Genomic DNA, 8,398 nt, shown 5'->3' on the forward strand with positions numbered 1-8,398 from the left:
GTCCCTTTAAATGTGCATGTAGAACAAGTACTCAATATTTTGATCTGTATGTAATCCACCTAATTTATATACGAGCACAATCTAGATGAGGGAACCCTACTAATGCCAAGTGGAAAGAGGCTTTAATGTTTTTACAAGTAGGCTTGTGGATTAATAATGCTTTTCCTTTTAATTGTGAAGATACACTCCAGCTATATTCTCTCCCAATGTATCTGTTTTTGCTTTTTGGGTGCATGTGATCACTCTGCACATACAAAGTAATTGAATCAATAGTAGAACATTGTTTTAGAATGGGAGACACTGAATCAATACCAGAGTCTGTGTCACTATGCTGATATGTTTTCCATGTGTGTACTGAAGTTTTCTGTTGTGACCTAGAATGCTAATCATTTTCCTCCACGCCTCAATGGAGGGAATCAATAGTTGCACAAGTGTATGTTGCGTGTGTATATATATATATATATATATATATATATATATATATATATATATATATATATATATATATATATATATATAACTTTAGCATGGGTGCTTCTCAAGGGCAACATTGTGAGTTGAACCAATGACAGTTTCCTGGGGCTTTTATTCTGCTAGGTCCAGTTTGCATTCTCTCTGTGTACCTAGTGGGTTTTCTCCAGGCACTCCGGTTTCCTCTCACAGTTCAAAGACATGCGTGTTAGGTTAATTGGTCATGCTTCATCGGTTTTACGTGTTGGTGTGCATGGCTGCTGTCACTGAGCGACAACTTCTCCAGGCTCTGTCCTGCCTATCCTGCAAGCTGACACCCTCCACTGAATAAAGTAGCTATTGATAATACTATTGTTAATGGACGGATGGACAAACATGCTGCTACAGTTTATTCGATTCAAAATGGAGTTCTGTAATTTTACAAGTTCTTGTCTTTCTCTTTTTTCTGCAACAGTCTGTATACAGTATGTGTGCACATGTGTATATATATATATATATATATATATATATATATATATATATATATATATATATATATATATATATATATATATATATATATATTAGTGGGTTAGTGCTAAGATTGGCAAAATAACCTTTTTAAAAGTATTGATGTTGACCTCCAACACTAGTAAGTGCAACCAGAACTTCAGACTGAATTACAGTTGGTACTGGTGTGTTGGGGTAATGTCACACAGCAGTGCACTGGATATCCTCTCCAGCTCATCACAAATCCCCCAGTCCAGAACACAGGGAGGGTAGACCAGCCAAAAGGATGACTACACACCTTCAGCACCAAGGGCACAGCAAATGTGTGGAGCAGGTTACGGGTTTCTATTCTTCCTCCTCTTGTCTTTTCCCTCGGTTTTTTTATAATCCAATCCATTTTCCTTGCTCCCTTGATCTGTCCTACATGCATTGCCCCTTCCTACTCTCTCTTTCAATACATTTCTTAGATTGAACTGACAACAGAGTCATCAATCAATCCCTTGGTGCACCACAGCCTGGAGGCCCTGCTCAGTGTGACCTAAGTTTATTAACATCATAATGCCTTGACAGTCATAACAGCAGTGTCTACAAGAGCCACATCACCATGGATATGTATGCATTGCATGAGCTTTAAGTGGTTTCTGTCTGTTAAAGGGGCCAACTCAAAGTAAAGTTCTAATATTCCAGACATCTATAATATATGGGATTTTTTTTTCTGTAAATGTAGAGGGACTGGAAATGTGTGAATATTTTCACCAGAAAACACTTCGACAATGGTATGTCTGATACTCAAATTCCAACATTGTGAGGTTTCTGTGGTTCATTTGGTCAGGTACTTGACATCCTTGTTCATGACACATCTAAGGTTCTAAACACTAACACACCTTTGAAGCTTGGACTGAACTGGAAGAGCACGAAAAGAAGAAAACATGTATGTGAATAAGAAATAAATTAAACAAAGTAAATAAAATGTAAAACAGTCATCCCTGCATGAAATGTTTCCACTGCCTGAAACTCCAAATGAGGAGGTAAAAAGTAAATAGCATTACTCACAAGAGCTGGAGGATTGGATGTATTACATGAAGGACTCTAAGAAATCATCTTTCATGTTTCCAGCTCCCCATTTCTCACACAAAAAAAACAAACTTGGAAAACATTATGAGTAAAATGTATTTGAGATTTTTTTCCCCCTTAAGTAGCAACACTTCATACAATTCCCGATATGGTTTGGTTCAAGTGGAATGCAAGACTACAGACATAAGAACTTTTGAATGTAAACTGATTTAAAATGTTGCCCCATTACCAGCCGGGCAATTTTCTGTGCATTTCCTTTATTTTTGATGAAATAATCTGGGCATGTTTTGCATTACATTTCCTGAGATAAAAAAAACAAAAAAAAAACAATGAGCACCATCATTTTCGGGTCTCAGTATAAACGTATATAAACATTACTCAAGGATATGAATGTTGTGAATTTCATGTCAAGTCAAACTGAACATGATACATTCTTCAGACAAAGGAAGACTGAGCATATGTAAACATGTACTGACAGACTGGTGAGTGTGGACAGATTTCACATGCATGAAATTGTGGATTACGAATAGAAACGTGAGAGGATGGCTGTGTCCTGAGGAATTCAATAGACTTATAAATTAATTTCTTAGGTAAAGTCCGTATCAAAATGTTATTATCAAGCTCTCCCGCCTGATTGGTTTGGCTGCTATATGTCAAGTGTTTGAGATAATTAAGTGCATCTGTCCTGAATAATTACATAGATGTGTTCTCTCCTTAACTGCTCAAATTCAATCAATAACTTTTTTACATTTCTGTAAATATCAATAATAATAATACTTCTAAAATAATTAAAAAAATAATTGTAATAAAGATAATACTAATAAAACAAAACAAGATTGACCATTGTGGAATTGTTAAAACTAAACACTTGATGTTTGTAAACCTAATAAGATAATCTCTTTGCTCAAAGTGACTGTCACCGCAAAAAAAAGGAAGATACATGTTACAGAATTTGAGTTATATGTTGACGAAATTTATTCCATTAATGTCAATTTGTCATTATTTGTCCTCTCTGACAAATGTAAGATTGCCACTTCCCCTGTCCTTTGGACTTTTTATTCTACGTGCTATTCTGTGAATAAACACATCCTTCACAATATAAGTTGCTTTTACAAATGTTGCAGTTTTTAGGATTTTTAAATTGTAGTTTGGGATTAAATTTTGACTGTGATTACTGAGTTTGTATACCAATTCCCTGTGTAAGCCAACATTTTTGTTTCTTTCTTCCAGTTGACAATTCTTAATTTGATCAATCACCGACTGTGTTAGTATAGATGCAATATACAATAAGAATTTCTTTTTTAATTGAGATCTGGATTCTAAGCTTTCTATAGTTATATACAGTGGCGTAACATCATGGTGATAGGCCTGGCGCAAATATTTTTTTTGTGCCCCCACCCCCTGCCCTAAACAAAAGTGCACACCGCATGCACACACACACACCTGCACAGCCACTCAAGAACTGCTAATGCTGCTATATATATATATATATATATATATATATATATATATATATATATATACACATACATACATACATACATACACACGCACGCACGCACGCACGCACGCACGCACGCACGCACGCACGCACGCACGCACGCACGCACGCACGCACGCACGCACGCACGCACGCACGCACGCACGCACGCACGCACGCACGCACGCACAAATATCCAAGTACCGAAATTCACAAAATCACACTTCAGCTATATGTTTCAGCAAAAACATTTTCTTAACACACATTGTTGACAGACAAAGTGACCTTGCACTTCAACATATTAAGTGACACAAACAAACAGCCCTTCTACACAGTGAAGTGCACATGATTGTAACACATTTACATGGGTGTGCTGAAGGCTTGATGTTAAAAAGGAAAGCTTAAAAAAGGCATATGCAGAATCAAGCAGGTCAGATAGTAAAATCAAAAGTGGTAAGAAAGTTCATGTAGTATGACTAAAAAAGGGCCACATGCTGTTGCGTGTTGAATGTATATTCAAATATGGCTGTTTTTTTTTTAACACAAGAAGTCTTTAACAGTACAGCAAAGTCCTCAGTCTGTTACTGTTCATGTAATGCAAAGGAACTACTTGACTATCATATCTATTTATAAATGCTCCAGAAAAGTTGTTCTAATTTGTCTCTGTCTACATTTATCTCCAAGTACTGATGTCTTCCGCTTCTCCCGGACCCCTGAGACTAATTAGTGGATGACAGAAATGGAAAAGGAAAATGGAAATGAGTGAAGCCAGGCAAGAATGACACGCGGTAAAACATTAGGCAAAGAGAGGAGGTGTGGAAAGAAACAGAAATTATCTTGGTGGTCACCAACCTGGTTGAGTTTTTTTTCTCAAATATGGATCGGCAGTCATAAAATGCAATTTTTCAGTCACATGGTGTCATAACGTATTGTCCTTAGTGGGTAGTTGAACGATAGAAGGATTTGCGGGCTTGACATTGTTTGAAAAGTGCTAACACTTGCCACTGCAACGCCTCTCTTTAGGAAACATGGTTTCCTAAGGATGTTTTTTTTCCCAGTAAGTTTTCAGTGTCAGTTTTTTTAATGAAGAGAGAAATAACACAAGCTTAATTCCAGATTATAATGTAAGGTGTCCTCTGCTGAATATGCTCACACTTTTGCTCATTGCAAAGGGTCTCTTTGTACAGCGCACACACACACACACACACACACACACACACACACACACACACACACACACACACACACACACACACACACACACACACACACACACACACACACACACACACACATATATAATATCTATATACAATGGGGCAAAAAAGTATTTAGTCAGCCACCAATTGTGAAAGTTCTCCCACTTAAAAAGATGAGAGAGGCCTGTAATTTTCATCATAGGTACTTTTCCACTACCTACTCGGCTCTACTCATCTCTACTCATCTCAGCTCAGCTCGACTCAATTCTTTTCCATAACAATTCAGCAATAGAGCAGAAGTAGGAGGGGTTGGAGCGAAGCTGCTGTGATGTATTTGATTGTGTGATGTAGACAACAACACTAAAGATGTAGAACATGGAGGAGATGGTATATATGTGCTGCTGGGTCTGTGGTTTGTGTTTGATATCAAGTTAAAAAATGAGAGTGGGAGAAGCTTCAAACAGCAACGCTTTTTTTTTTTTTTTTAGTTTGTCTCAGCGCTGCTGAAAAGTCCGTTGGTTAACAACATGAGAAAGGGGCAAATATGCTTGCTTTTGTCAATGTTTATTCAACTTTCCACAAAAAAAAAGCTTTTGACCTGAATTCCTTCATAAATACAAACACAATGTAGTCCCCAACTTTACACTTGTAAAGACTAACTTAAGATTCCTTGTTTTTTTTAAGCAGCTCAATGTAAAAGGAACCATATGCATCACAAACATTGTACAAAAAGTGCATTGGTCAGTTACATTTTCCATGTCTAACCTCATATGGAGGAAAAAAAAATGCTAAAAAAATATCCCCTTCTCCTAAGTTGGATCAAAACAGGGTGATACAAAAAATAAATTACGAACAAATAAAGTGCACATGTAACAGCAGGGAGTGTAACTCAACCTATAAAGTGCAGACTTGTCCAGGCACCTTCTTTTGCAAGCTGCTATCCAGAGTTGTCTGCTTTTGACGAGGGGGGTGGGGGGGTGCTATTACTGCATCGGCCATGTGTTTGGCTTGCAAGTGGTATTTGAGACTCGACTTCGATGGTAATTAATTTCAAATCGACAGTACGTGCAAATAACTTCAGTCTTGTCCAGCGAACCATCTGGCATCTTTTTGAAAATGAACTTGCCGTTCAAAAGTCCCCTTTCATTCTCCATCTTTCCTCCCTTTTCAAAAAAGTTCACGCAGTACTCCACCATACTTTTCCTCAAGCTACGGGTGCCGTCGACCGCCAGAAATTATATAATGCACGTTTTTTTTTTTAATCCTGCGCGTTAATCCTGCATTAAAAAAATTGTCGGCGTTAAGAGGACGTAAAGTTAACACGTTATTAATGCGTTAACTTTGTCACTATATATATATATGTGGGTGGTTGACGAATAACAAAATTCTGACTGTCCGTGTGTCACACACTAATACATTTTTTTTATTTTTTCAGAATATATATTTAAATGTTGTCCCTCTGATAAGATATTGTACAATAATACCAAAGATGTTGTGGGTGTATTAAGATTTCTACTTATAATTTTGATCCAAACATCAAAAATGTCATGCGGTGTGACTGTCCGGCATATGTGTGCCCTCAGAAATATGCACATATTTCAAAATAAATGATAAATATTTGATAGTTTTACAGTGCATATAAAATAATAAAGTGTTATCAATAGCCACATAAAGTGTTGATGGCTATGCACAATGTCAAAACAGGTTATGACCAAATACATTTTGTCCACAAAATGGATGTCATACGGTGTGACACTAAAATGTGTATTTTGAACGGGCAATAATTTGGACATCTTAATGATGAAGAGGACCACGCCCAACCAGGAAGTTACAGTAACATCTCTGAAGCAGCCCCCGGGTCTGGCAGTCAGAAGGCGCGCCGATTTTTTCCAGTGGCCAGCCGCGGTACTGCAACCAAAAATCCCATGCGGCCCAGAAAGCTTTTTTCCCATAGACCGCAATAGTAAAAGAGAAGCCTCTAAAACTGTTCACAGGAACCTCCAGCTGTAATCACCGGCAATTACTAATCTTTGTATTCTATATTTTTAAGTCATGGACTTTATATCCGTCAAAAATGTTTTATAACGGCCAGAAAAGTAAAAGAAAAGTCTCTTTCTGGGCGTGACGTCACGGCTGACGTCACAGCCGTGTCCGTGCATTCCACGGATGTTTATATTAATATATATTATGTAATTATATTATATTAATACATTAATAATATATGTAATACTATACATGTAATAATATACATTAATTTATATATTATATTAATACATATTATATTAATAATCGCGTCATTGCCCCGGGGCATGATGGGAGGCCCCAGAGCATCATGGGAGGTGACTCAACTGCGCATGCTCTATGGGCCGCTGTATGCGGAAGTAAACCCGGAAGTCAGAGATTTTTTCAGCGGATGCGCTGGCTGAGCAGAATGCATTGAAATGAATGGGCGGCCATTTTTGACGCCCCATCCAGTTTTCTTTAATACATCCATGCTCTGGAGTGACTTGCAAATTCATGAGGTGAGGTCTGTTTTTTTTATGTTTAGTTAAAAACCTATGAATCTGACAAAACCAATAGTGGTAAATATTTTGTGTCTTACGGTGTGACAGTATTTGCATAAAAAAAATTATATTTTTCTCAGATTTTACTCATTAATTCTTAATAATCACTGCTGCTATGTGGCTAATTACATGCTAGCTGTAGGCTAGCAGTTTTTAGTTTGCTAATAAATTAGCTAAACTGATCAAGATGTCATACGGTGTGACAATGTGTCATGTGGTGTGACAGGTTTTCCAAGTCACACCATATGACATGCCTGTCACACCGTATGACATTCACTTTATTTCACATGAATATTTGGTAACTTTACAATAAGGGTCCTTTAATTAATGCTAGTTAATACATTATTAAGCATTAATTAACATTTAAAAATATATTAAAAATCATTATTATGTATTAGTAAGCAATTATTTTTGAATTGACATATTGTGGTGTTTAGTTCTAAACATGTGAACTACAATGTTCTGTAACTGTACAGCACTTTGATGGAAAGTGCTCTATAAATTAAAATTATTATTTCTATTATTACAAAACAAATTTTAAATGTCATGATTGATGTGATTAATGTATAAATTTGACATTCTAATTAACTGTTTGCTACAAAGGGTGTCACTGTCATTCATAGCTCAGTGTTGTTCTGTTAATTCATTCATACACACTATTTTTTATGTTCATTCATGATTGATGTGATTAATGTATGAATTTTACATTATTATTGAACCATTATTTGGAATTCATATGTAGCCTGTTTCCACAGTTGTTTTGTTTTTGTATTGAATACATATAAAACACTTTTTGAATTGACATATTGTGGTGTGGTGCAGTTTATCATGTGTGTGACAATCATGTCATTTGGTGTGACCTTCACAATTTTGAAAAAAACCCCAGCTTTGTTAGTGATAAATCATGAAAATATCAATAGAACACAAGGGAATTAGTATCAGCAAGACTCTCAAGCATTTTCTTACAGTTGTCAAAAGGTTTACCAGAATTAATCACAAGTATCTTGAAATATTGAGGAGTGATGTCCTCTTTTACATGATTGTATAGAAAAATAAATCAAAATATACAAAATTCTCACAAGGAAATGTTAAATATCAAAGCAGTAATGATTAAAATGTTT

The sequence above is a fragment of the Cololabis saira genome, chromosome 1, assembly GCF_033807715.1.
Source record: "Cololabis saira isolate AMF1-May2022 chromosome 1, fColSai1.1, whole genome shotgun sequence".
Classification (NCBI taxonomy): domain Eukaryota; kingdom Metazoa; phylum Chordata; class Actinopteri; order Beloniformes; family Belonidae; genus Cololabis; species Cololabis saira.